We start from the raw sequence: 14,031 nt of genomic DNA, 5'->3' as shown, positions 1-14,031 counted from the left end.
ATGATGTCAACCATGGATTAAAGGATTTTTAACCTCATTTCTACTGGTGTCTAGCCCCCAGCTTTATTGCTGTGCACGCTTCACTCCTCCTTGGAAGTTCTCTACTATGGAGAGATCTATGCTGGGTATTACCCAAAGAGGTAGGGAAATAAATGAATGTAGTCAGAAGCAAATAAAAGTCTTTGACATCATCACAACGATGAAGAAAATAAACGAGTCTTTGCTGAACATATCACAAGAGGAAATTACAATCATTGACCAAAGATGTTACTCAACTGGATTCCGATATTCATCAAAAGACCAAGACGCCAACCAAATGTAAAATGGGAGGATGGAACTAGGAAATTTGTTGCAGCAATGTGGAGAAGATAGGCTTGCAACCACAGTACATATTAAATCATTGGCAAGCACTTCATCCAGCAGTAGATATTTTGTGTATCAAACTTGAAATAAAGAAATTAAGCAATTTAGACCTAGAAAGGAATTCTAAAAACAAATATTTGATCAAATTATGGGGGAAATTACTAAACATGTATTGAGTATATATATATATATATATATATATATATATATATATATATATATATATATATATATATACTCAATACATGTTTAGTAAATATATGTATGTATATATATATATATATATATATATATATATATATATATATATATATATATATATATATATATACTCAATACATGTTTAGTAATTTCCCCCATAATTTGATCAAATATTTGTTTTTAGAATTCCTTTATAGGTCTAAATTGCTTAATTTCTTAATTGCTTAATTTTATATATATATATATATATATATATATATATATATATATATATGTATATATATATATATATATGTATATATATATATATGTATATATTTATATATATATATATATATATATATATATATATATATATATATATATATATATATATATATATATATATACTCAATACATGTTTAGTAATTTCCCCCATAATTTGATCAAATATTTGTTTTTAGTATTCCTTTATAGGTCTAAATTGCTTAATTTCTTAATTGCTTAATTATATATATATATATATATATATATATATATATATATATATATATATATATATATATATATATATATAGCAAATAAAAAGTTAACTTGTGAGCACATCAACATGTCTTAGGCAGGTCTGCAACCCTGCCTTTAACCATTATCACCCAGCATACAGTGTTTCCACTGCAGCAAGGAAACGTGATGGTATATATATATCTATATATAGATATATATATATACAGTGGTTGACAAATCACCAAAAAATCTACTCGCCACACAAAAAAATCTACTTGCCACCTAGTACGAAACGTGTGCTGCTTGGGCCAATATTTACTCGCCATGGGGTTAAATCCACTCGCCCGGGGCGAGCAAATGTATAGGTTTGTCGAACACTGTATATATATATCAATTTCTTTCTGCTGAAGATATTTTGTCCAAATATTAGCTGTGGAATTTAATAAAATACCTAAAAACAAGTTCATTATAATGAGAATAGCTTGAAATTAAAAATAGTCATAAAGGGAAATTTTTGTTCATACAGGCTAAAACAAGCTACATTTAACTCAATTTTAGGCATGTGGAGTTGAGAGTTTGCATTCTATAGATTCAATATGTCTCCTGCTGGCAAAGTTCTTTGAATCTATTCCCCCCTGCCCCTCCTCGGTAATTTATTGGTAGATGTTATATTTCTATGAGACACATTTTAAATCTTTATTATGCTTTCAACAGAAATGCCTCGAGACACTATCTGACAAAATACATTTTAGTATATTCCTCCTGCGCTTCATAAACCTATCTTTTAAAGATACTGTGGTGTGCCTAAGGCTGCGTCCATAGACGGACAAGCAGCGCTGAGGCGTGCAGACGCTCCGCGCTGAGCCCCTGCATCCTCAATGAGGATGCCTTGAGAGGGGGCTCACGCGAGCGTCTGCAGGCGTGCAAAGGCTTTGGAGTTTTCAGCCGAGCGCCAAGCTGTTTTTCAGCACGCTGTCGGCTGAAAATATCAATCAGCCTTAAGCAGCGTCAACGTCACGGCGCCATGACGTCGGCGCCGTGACATTGACGTCAGTGTGTCGCGGGCGATTGGCCCAGCGACGTCACTGCCCCGCCTCCAACCACCTCCCCCGGCTCCCTTCGCGCACGCTGGCTCGCCTGCAAGTCTGTGCAATCTCACTGAATGAAGCAGGCGAGCCTCAGCGTTAGCGCGCCTCCGCTCTCCCCACCCCTCTGTGGCCCGGGCCTAATACAGTATAGTTGTGATAGTGCTCGTCTCCGATCAGGAAGCGGACCCACAAGGCTGAGGAAGGGATACAAAGTAACCGACCAGAGCCCAGGGACAGAGTCCTGTTGGATGTATCTGTAGTCAGTAAGCAGGCACGAGGTCAGGGCTGGCGACAGTGGTGCAAAGTCCAGGCAAAGGGTCAGGACAGGTGGCAGGCAGCGAGGTAGGGGTTACAGTCCGGAGTCAGCAACAGGGATTCCAAATGAATAGGTTAGCATCCGGAACAGGGAAGCCACAGGGATGGCTCACGATCAAGGAAGGCTCAGCAACAGGCTAGGCAGAGCAACAGGCAAGCCTCAGGAACAGGGAAGGCTCATGGACAAGGAAGGCTCAGTAACTAGAACCCAAGGTGGCCAGGAACACAGGGAAGGCTCACAAACAAGGAAGGCTCAGTAACTAGAACTCAAGGTGGCCAGGAACACAGGGAAATATATACAGTACAATGCTCAGTAACTGGCTGCTATTTAAGCCCTTGAACATGTGCAGCCAATATAGCAGGCTGCCAGTAATCAAAATGTCCACAGCAGCCAGGTAAGGGCGGGTTCCAGCGAAAGCCTGGACTGAAACTCTTTCAATATTGGATTCCACAAGTGCAATCCAATAAATAATCCACATGGGAGGTGTAATGGTTCATAAATGACTTGACAGGGTATATTTCACCTGTGATGTAAGATCTGTACTCCTTTCTCATTTTGGACAAAACTGAAAGTTGTTCAGATAATTTGTCCACATTTGTAGAAACCAATACTCTTTTTTCCCTTAACCCAAAAATGACAGTCAAAATCAATGGGGTCGTCTTTTTCAGAATACTAGCGCGAACATATTGTTGTGATTTTTAGCCATTCTTAGGCATGTTTCTCAAGAATACTGAGCCTGCCTGGCTTTCTCCAGCACTGGAGCAAGCTGAGGGGCTGTGACGGAGGCTACCCTGGTGCAGGATGATTAACACTACGAAGGGTTCAATCCAGATGCATGAAACCTCTGCAGTGATGTCATGGTAGACACTGTTTCTAGAGTCACACCATATTGCTTTTTCAACCGTTGCTCCAGAGACATCTGTATTTAAAGATAAAATAGGGTCACATTTTAAGATGCCCCAATATATTTTTTTTTAATGCTTTCGATTTGTAGATTCATGCCCTATGCAAGTGTACAATACCTTCACAGCAAAATTGACCTAAATGTGATCCCATTTGTTCATCACTTGAGACTAGGAGCAAAGTTAATCTCTCCTGTCTTGCCTTCAAATACTTTCTGGGCAAGCTACCCGTCTACCTGAACAAGCTCCTCACCCCTACCATATGCAGCACTAGGAACAGGGAAGAAAAAACGAAGCACTGGTTCCACTGAAGTAAAAATAAACACAGAGGTGCGTTCCCACAATAAAAGTTTTAATGGATCAAAAGCACAAAGACAGACCACCTACGCGTTTCGGGCTTATGATAAAGGGCCATAAGCCCGAAACGCGTAGGTGGTCTGTCGTTGTGCTTTTGATCCATTAAAACTTTTATTGTGGGAACGCACCTCTGTGTTTATTTTTACTTCAGTGGAACCAGTGCTTCGTTTTTTTTTCCCTGTTCCTGTTCATCAACAACAACGGAGGCACGGTACACCCCAGGAGAAGTGACACAGCAGGCTCTACAATACGTGAGTTACACTCTCAAGGGAGCCTTTCACTCTCCTCTTTCCATAGCGGCTGCAAGGTTTGTTTTTTACCCCATGTTATTACCATGATGCTGTACTAATGCTGGACACCGGCAGGTGTATACTGTCCTTACCTCATTGCATGTGGGACTTTATTTTCCAGTTACACATCCAACAGGTATATGGGTGTAATTCAATCTCCTAGCCTTATCTTTTGCAGTCTTTGGAGGGGTAATCCGCTGCACATTTAAGTCAATTATTGTTTGCTGTGATTTTGGTTTAGAGCACCATGCAACTTATTCTCTCCATATGCAGCACTAATCTGAGATCTGACGATAAAAGACTGTTCATGGTCCCAAGGTTCAACAAAATATCCGGCCGCTCCTCCTTCTCTTACCGTGCACCCCACAACTGGAACAGTCTACCGGAGACTCTCACTTCCGCCACCAGTGTAATCTTTCAAAACTAAAGCTGTCTCACATTTTAATCTGGTCTGTAACTGTTAAATACGCCTATAATATATAATATCTTTACTGTGCATACAATGTCTTGTATATAATGTACTGTATAATCCATTTCACTCATTGTAACCATGTATCTGTCATTATAACTCTGTGCCCAGGACATACTTTAAAACGAGAGGTAACTCTCAATGTATCACTTCCTGGTAAAACATTTTATAAATAAATAAAATAAATAAATGTTATTTCAATCATGAGGAGTGACAACCTACAGTATGTGGTGAGTCTCATATGTGTAGCTGGAGCTTCACTACATACTGTACATTTACATTTACAAAAAAAGGATCCACAAATTATGATTAAATATTAATGAGGGAGTCAATACCCTACCATGTGGATTTATCAAGTTTTTGTGAATCTTGGGTATACAGTATATTGAAATTCAGACAACATCCAGACACTGACATATGATTTTATTTCTCTTTTTTCTCTCTCTCTTTTTCTTGCATTCAAAAGTCCAACTGTATTTCAGGTTCGGGATGTGGTCCGAATTTTGAAACAAAATTTTGGTTTTAAAGTTAGATGCAACTTTTTGCGAAATGTCAAACTTTCTAAACTTTTCACCAAGACATTATACACCAGGATTTTTTTTTGTAATTTCACCCATCTCTACTTACTGTAATTGGTCAACGAGGTATTTACTGTAAATATTTCAGAAATAAACATTATCTAATGATAATTGTAGAAACTGATTCAAAATATACCGATTTTTTAAGTCATTTTGTGTCTTGATTTGCATCAACTTCATCAATTTAACAAATTATTTTAAGTTAATTCTACTTAGCTACTGTAATAACTAATTTCATTATATTTTTTAACACATTTGTTCCTTCAATTTTCCTTAATAAAACTGGTGTGTCTGCTATTCCACTTAAATGCTTGTTTTCTTGGTTTTAGTCTTTGTTCTGCCTATCCTCCATGTGTGGGATGGTGGTGACTCTCTCCTTGGGTATCAAGAGACCATTCGATAAATATGGACAGCAGTTGTAAGTGCGAAATTAAACCCAACAGAAACTATCCCAGATATACTGTAGTATTTTAGACTTCTTATTACAAAAATGTATATATATTTCATACGTAACCACATTTTTGGGGTACAATATGTAAATGAAGTTCCAGACAACTGAAAAGATGTATGGAGAAATGTATGCGGGGTATTTCCCAAAGAGGCAGGGAAATAAATGAATGTAGTCATTTTACATTATATACTGTATGGTATACATGTACTTTTACATGTACTTTATACATGATATACAAATCAATGCTGTATGAGGAGGTTTTCCGCAATTCTCTACTGCAGTAATATCACCTCGTAACTTATTTATTTCCTATTTTCCGACATGAGTACTTTATGAACCTTTTGTTCGTCAATTTTTTTCTGAATAGCTTTTTTTCATACACTTATAACTACAGGTGCGCCGACGAGTATTCTAAAACTTGCCTTAAACTTGCCTTGGGAAATCTGGGGCTATCACCAACAAGATCCAGGTACATGCTGGGTACATGCTGCAAACATTTCAGTGACACTTCTACAGAGACGAATGGTCCATCGGATTAACACAGCAGGGGTCCCTGGCAGTACCATTCAGTTTAAATGGGACTGCCAGGGACCCCCGCTGTTAATCCGATGGGCCATTAGTCTGTCTGCAGAAATGTTGCAGCATGTACCCAGCATGTATCCAGGTCTTGTTGATGATTGCCCCAGATTTGTTTTAGAATACTCGTCAGCACTACAGTAAGCCAAGATTTTATTCTCGTGATATTACATTTTTATTTATGGTGTTTAGCATTATATATTTTAATCTGTATTTTTAATAATTCAATAAAGCAAGGAGTATGATTAGACCTTTTTATTAAAATAATAATAAAAAAATAATAATAACAAATTGGTAGCAGTGTCATGCTTGCAAGCACATAACTTTGAAATATCATTGCACTCTACTTAGTAATAACAATGAATAACAACACAACTTAAGTTAATTAACAACTTCCACTAGAATACTGATCTCAATAAAAATGGGTTTAATAAACCTGTTCATGTACTTAATAAACAAAATGCTTTAGGCAAATGTTCGTGATAACGGGTTCTAAACATAGAGCAAAGATGAATGTGCAAATGAACATTTCTCTGTCATTCTTGCATGCTTGTATGTTGAAGTAGCCATGGTCACATCTTTACCATTCCTCTTCATTATTATGACGCACTAGCTATTAAGTGACTAACCAATAACACATGACGATGGTTATCACACGTTGGTGAAAATATGGTATACTTCTCTGTACCTTATAATTAAACTGATGGAAGGGGAATTTCACACAAAGACGTTTCTCAAGGTACATTTTGTTTTATTCAAGCATAGTGCACAATTAAAGTGATAATAGTACCTTGCACCCATGTGATGAATCCCTGTTCTAGACAAAGAATATTTCCCAAGGCACCAATATATATATATACTTGTAAAACAAAACCTTATCCCTATTTAATTTTTACCTCATTCTGCACGTCTATTTCTACAGCACTGGCTTTATCTTCTGTGATCAATGTTCTACACATTTTTAATCTTCTTTATTCCTTTGGGATTGTATTTATGTATATGGGGAACTCCATTGTCCAGTGTCTTCAACTAGTACCTACATAATTTATTTGGCCTCTAAGAGTGACAGCTGAGAGATAAGACTGGTTCTCTAGAGATATATTTCCATTCTGTCCTTTCATTACAGCTTTCTTGACCTATGCTGTCTGCTATGGTTTAGCTACATACTGAAAGCCGTTATGTGCAGGAGTATAGGAATGCAATGTACCAGTAAAACACCAGGTCATCCTCCGTATCTATTATGGAGATTCCACAATCCAAAGTCCAACCTTACCCCCTTTGACCCAATAGGGTCACAATCACTTTCTTATTTGGTCCTCTTCTCGGACAAATGAATGGACATTGAAACACAACTTTTGCACAAATTCACACAACTAAAGAGTATATTCTTTACATACTGTATGTAGCCCTCTTCCCCCCCCCCCCTAAGTGAGATTGGGGTGGGTAGGTCTGACTACTTATCAGTGTGGTGCTGTACCTGTTTGGCAACCAGGAGGGCTGAGCTTCCGCCACGGGGAACCTGGGGTGAATTACTCTTAATACTACTATATGGTGCAGCGCCTCCACCTGCGATGGCTCCCAGCAGAGCGGGAGTTGTTCCTCACAGGACACATACAAATGAACACATACACTGGATGTGAAATAGCAAAGGGCTTTACTGAACATAACATATATCTTACACACTTATACTCTAACGCTCATATAACCTTAGTGGCTCGGCCACTCTCATCAGGAGTAACGTCTCCGTCCCCTCACCGCGTGCCCTACACATCGTGTCCATGTATAGTACTATTGGTATAGGCTCGATTCTTTAACCACTCGCTCAGTGTTCCTAAAGAGTTTAGCCTAAGGCGGGATCAGCGCCTGTTGACCGGTGTTGGTGCACTTGATGTTATAGTACCTTCCTCTTTGCAAAGGGTCAGATGAATCAGCGGTCTGCCTCCTGGGTCTCAATATCCAGCCGTCTGGTCCCAAACGACTCGCCAGCAGAACCTGATCCGCACGTTTGTCCCTTTGTCCCTAGCTGTCTACACAGTAAGGGTGATGCTCGCTACCATTATGGGCGTCCCTGCAGCACAGCAACCTTCGGTGACTTCAGGGAACACTCCTAGGGGCCTACGGGGTAGCCTGGCCTATGCCGGTGGGTCACTGACCCCCTGCACCCACACTACCTCTCCCTTCACCTTCCGGATCCCCTCTGACTAACTCAACCTAAACCTGCAGCAAACACACTGCACTCACACAGTACCTGCAGCAACCCACTGCACTCACACCGAACCTGCAGCAAATGCACTGCAACCAACCTGGTACCTGCAGCTACCGCACTGCACTCACACTGTACCTGCAGCAACCGCACTACACTCACACTGTACCTGCAGCTACACTGCACACAACCTGGTACCTGCAGCTACACTGCACACACACTGTGCCTTCTTGTCAGCACTCACAGCACTGACAGCCGTGACACTGACAAGACTGCACACACACTCACACCTAAGGGCAGGGTTGCTACCTTAGGGGCCTTCCCTCAGTACCTACCCACTACCCTGGAGGGGATTGGGGCCTGCCTGGGATCTGGGGAACCTTACCTGGTGTAGGAGCCACTTGCTCCCTACACCCTGCCTCCCCCTTCCTGCTTCCAGCTCCAACTGACAAACGTGGTCCCCGCAACATTGTATCCTTCCTCCACAGGAGATGCTGCAAAACCCTATTTGCTGGCTGGCTGCACGTGATGTGGGTGAAAGGGCAATCCCCAGAGGCTGCTGGGAATTGTAGTCCACTCAGGACCTCAGTAGCATTGGGACCGCGTGCGCTATCTTTACTGCGCACGCGCGATCCTGTAATGGCTACCGCGGTGGTAAGGGGGCTAGGGGGAAGCCTGCTACACATATGTGGAATAAAATATGAGAATAGTAATTATAATTTAAATAATCAATGACTGGAGCATAATATTTATCTCATGATCTTCTTTAAGCTTGGTAATAATATAAGTAATATATTCTTTATTATGCTGAATCACCAAGGCAATGTAAATGTTAATACCGGTTTTGGGTTTCTTACAGTAAATAATTTAAACAGTCTCAGTAATGTAAGACTTCCCTAATTTAACATGTATTTGTTTTACTGTATATCTCCATGCCAGTGCACTGATAAGATATTGATGCTCATGATAAGATGCACAGTAATGGCTATATGGGCAGACTAAGATCTTTACTATGTTCTTCTCAACCAAAATCATATGATTTCTAAAGCCTAATTGCAAAGAAAATCCATCCCCTGTACGAAACCTGTATCAGGCTCATTCATACAAGGGTGTTAAATATATTGGACCTAAAGTGGATCTTACAGATTCTGTCTCTCCATAATAGAAAACACAACCTTCCTAGATAAGGCAATAAACCTTTCTAATTTACAGTTTTTAAAAGTGTGATAACACAAAATACCCAATTACCTTTGAGCACAGAATATCAATTACATTTTTAACATGTTGCCAAATTTAATAGGATGTAACTGTGAGTCTACCATCAGAGTTTCCCAAATATCCCATTCACAATTTTAGCATTGTACGCCCTTTCCTCTGTTGCTCGACTGCAAAAACTCTGACACAGACCCTCATTCTTTTCCATCTCGATTACTGTAATCTCCTGCTGTCTGGCCTTCCTGCCTCTCCCCTGTCTCCCCTACAATCTATCCTAAATGTGCTGCCAGAATCACTCTACTATTTCCAAAATCTGTCTCAGCATCTCCCCTCCTGAAATCCCTCTCCTGGCTTCCTATCAAATCCCGTATCACACACTCAATGCTACTCCTCACTTTTAAAGCTTTACACTCTTCTGCTCCTCCTTACATCTCAACTCTAATTTCTCACTATGCACCATCCTGACTCTTGTGTTCTGCTCAAGGATGTCTTCTCTCTACCCCTTTTGTATCAAAAGCCCTCTCCCGCCTTAATCCTTTCTCACCGACTACCCCACACCTCTGGAATGCCCTTCCCCTCAATTTCCAACTAGCAACTTATCTATCCACATTTAAGAACCACCTAATAACACACCTGCTTAAGGAAGCATATGAGTAGCTCCATGGCTGATACTATACTGTACAACTCATACATTATTCTAAAGGTGAAACAACTGCTCATCCAAGTACATAGAAAGCAAATGTGTAATAAACTCAAGGTGCTCAGAGGGATATGTATCTTGTATATCAAGGTAGATCCAAAGAAAGGATCAGAAAGGTTCCCTCATAAAAGAGCACTCATGGTGTGGAGTATAGTGCGCAGACTGCTATTGGTCTATCAAAATGATATATGTAGATAGGTCCAATTATCCCATCTAAACCACATAGGCCAGGAAGAAAAATAATAAAGTTTTATTCAAATATATAGATTAAAAACATACAAATCACATTCAAACATTAAAATTAACCCCGTAATTCAAGTGGCTGGATCAGCTAATTCAATGGAGATTGATACAAATATCAATGTGCTGTCACTCTAGGCGTCTAGTTATATAGACTAATGTCTTACAGTAGGGAAGAAGCTAGGAGGAATACTCTCTTTGAGCCGGTAGGATATATGACGTCCCACAGAGTAGCTAAGTGCGTATAAAGGATAGTCAATATAAATACTCAGTTAGGGATGCTCCAACGCGGTGTATCAGATTAGCAGTTGGTCATGATCATTGACATATAGTATCATTTATCTAAATCTGACAAGCATGACCCGCAGCCTTGCAAAAAAGCTCTACAGAGAGTACATATGGCTGCCAGTGTATATGAGTGGCTGCTGCGTATAGTAGTTCTGTTGGAGATAATCAGATGCAGTGTATCAAAAGAACAGCTAGCAATAGTCATTGACATATAGGATAAATTATCCAAATCTGATATAGATAGCCCGCCGTCATCCCAATGGGTTCTATAAAGAATACACACGGCTGCCAGTGCCTGTAGGGAGCTATTAAATACAGTTGCTCCGTTACCGATAATACAGTGCTGTGTATCAAATAAACTGTTTCGCTGAAACAGGTATGCTGTCTGTAGCTAGCATAGGTAAACCACAGTGATACCAATGAATCAGCAGAGAATACAAGCCTGGCGGTGTTGTGTGCTGCTTCCTGCTTCTCCTACGTGTCGACGCTGCCACTTGTGATGACGTCACCTATGGCGTCATGCCGTCCCGACGGCCGTTTCGCGTGGGCTAAACACGCTTCTTCAAGGGGAGGAGTGTAATCTATATATTTGAATAAAACTTTATTATTTTTCTTCCTGGCCTATGTGGTTTAGATGGGATAATTGGACCTATCTACATATATCATTTTGATAGACCAATAGCAGTCTGCGCACTATACTCCACACCATGAGTGCTCTTTTATGAGGGAACCTTTCTGATCCTTTCTTTGGATCTACCTTGATATACAACTCATACATTAACCTTGGCCCCTTGCAGACACACTTACCAGAACGCCCTCCTACTGTCTCTGTACGTTCTTCCTACCAACAAATTAGACTGTAAGATCTTCGGAGCTGGTACTTTTTTTCCTAAATGTTACTTTTATGTCTGAAGCACTTCTCCCCTTTATGTGTTTGTAAGAGATGTGTGCAGAGGTATGCAATGGAGATCGTTTTTAAGGTGAAATTAAAATAAGGCTGTATTGCCTGTTCCTTTAAATAGCACAACAATCACAAATATTCAAAAACAACAAAGACCTATCCCTTGTAAGGGCTAACTTACTTCCGCAGTCCCTTTCTGCAGGGATGGAGGGATAATCCTATTACCAGCCTATTCCCCAAAGTCTCAAGAGATACCTTAAAGCAGGTGGCCCTTCATGTCAGTCTCTGGTAGGTTCCTGGGTCCCATGTGTCCTGGAATATAGGTATCTGGGTGTCTTGATCTCAGCACAGACTTTCTGCTCAAGACCTCTTTCCTCTTGTCACCACCCTTGTGTACACATACACATAGGTCACTCACAGCAGCAGCATAATCGTACAAAAACATTATACTACTGTATTTAAGCTCAATAGAATTGTCTTCCATAATGTGACATTTTGCAAACAGTATTTAACTAAAGCATACATAATAAAATTCCAGGAACATAAAGGGTATGGCCCAAGCTGTGGATCAAAACCGTCCAAATAACAGATTTCCATGTATTCAATGGATTATCTGAAAATGATTCAAGTGAAATATCAATTGATATTTATTATTAAACCATTATACAGAAGTTCCCATGATGGGGTTCTGAACCCCCCTTAGAGCTTTCATTTTTGTTTACATGCTGCATAGCTGAAGCGCAAGACAGTCTTTTCTTTTTACATTCCCATAGGAACTGTGCGGGACACATACACTATGGTTGTATTTTGTTACAGTACATCTGAAGCTGCTAGCTCTCACTTACCTAATTTCTTCTACTCTACAATCCCTCCTAGGACTAAAGTTAACTAATGGTAGTAGTATGTTTAAGACGTTATATCAGGTTTTTTTTTATTTTGCCTATAAAATTATTATTTTAAAGTTGATTTGATTCCCCCTGGATACTCCTTTTTGTCTGATGTTACTATTTCACTGCTTGCAGTGCCAGATTTAATTGTATTCAAGCACAGAACATAGTTATAGGGTGAATAGTCTCTTGCCATTATGTGTTGAGGATATGAATCGCTGGTCTAGAGAAATAATATTTCCCAAGGTACCTCTATAAATGTATACTTGTAAAAACAAAAATATCATCCCAATTTAATTCTCACCTCATTCTGTGTATTTCTCAAGCCCAGTCTTTATCTTCTGTGATCAATTCCCCTTACATTCTTTATCTTCTGCATTCCTTTGGGAATGCATGTACTGTAAAAGGGAACTCCATGGTCCAGTGTCTTAAACAAGTACCTAAATCATGTATTTGCCCTCTAAGGAATGACAGTTGAGAGATAAGCCTTGATCTCTAGACATATACTTCCATTACGTCTTATCCTTGCATCCTTTTTGCCCTCTGCTGTTTGCTAGGGTGCAGCCTCACACTGAACATTAACCCCCTTTTGGGCAGGAATGCAACATACCAGTAACACACCAGGTTATTCACAATCTCTGTTATGGGGGTTCCACAGTCCGAAGTCCAACAGACACACACAGCATTTTGAAACCACTTGAAATACATACTTTGCAAAACACAAATATTTCTATTTAATTCACTTCCACACTTCCTCAACATTCCATGGGGCCACTGTTTCTGTAGTTATAGTTGTAACCCATGTTCCCCCCACCCCCCGGTCACAGACTGGGTCCCTAGGGTGTAGTGAGGACTGGCTACATGCATATTGGTGGTGCATACCTGTGAGGAACAGGAAGGCCTGAGTCTCCCGTGGTGGTATCGGGGATAACAGTTACAGGCTTCTGGGGTATATGCCTCATCTTCTTAGCAGTCTTGGTGCAACGCCTCCATCTCTGGCGAGCCTTAAAGAATAAGGTGGGACCCTCCCAGAGAAGCCCTGATCCCAGGGCGAAAGATCCCAATCTCACACACAGTCTTTGTAAAAGCAGCAATGTCTCTTTATTGGTTCTGTAGCAGCACACAGCAGATCATACACTGCAGTTCATACGCAGCAGGGCTTCCAAATGTATACAAGTCTTTTCCTCCTCTCCTCTCCTCCAGGCTTTACCCCTGCAGGGTGGGCTGACTGGGGCTTTAATACCCCTTGCACTCATCCCAAGGGTATACCCTCTGGGTGAGGGTAGATCTCCCCCCTCATCCCCTGAGTAGGGTGAGGGGCATTGGTGCACCACCTCTAGTTCTATCCGCTTTTCTCAGACTGGGCCTGCGTTCCTCCTCCAAGCATAATCCTCTCAGGTCAGACACTCCAGCACTCTCGGCTCCCAGGACAGAACAACTACTAGGTCTTACTCCAACCCTGACCAGAACTTCACTACTCGCTCTCTCTGCTCCCAGGACAGAACAACTACTAGGTCTTACTC

The sequence above is a fragment of the Ascaphus truei genome, chromosome 2, assembly GCF_040206685.1.
Source record: "Ascaphus truei isolate aAscTru1 chromosome 2, aAscTru1.hap1, whole genome shotgun sequence".
NCBI lineage: Eukaryota > Metazoa > Chordata > Amphibia > Anura > Ascaphidae > Ascaphus > Ascaphus truei.
This window is presented reverse-complemented; position numbering follows the sequence as displayed.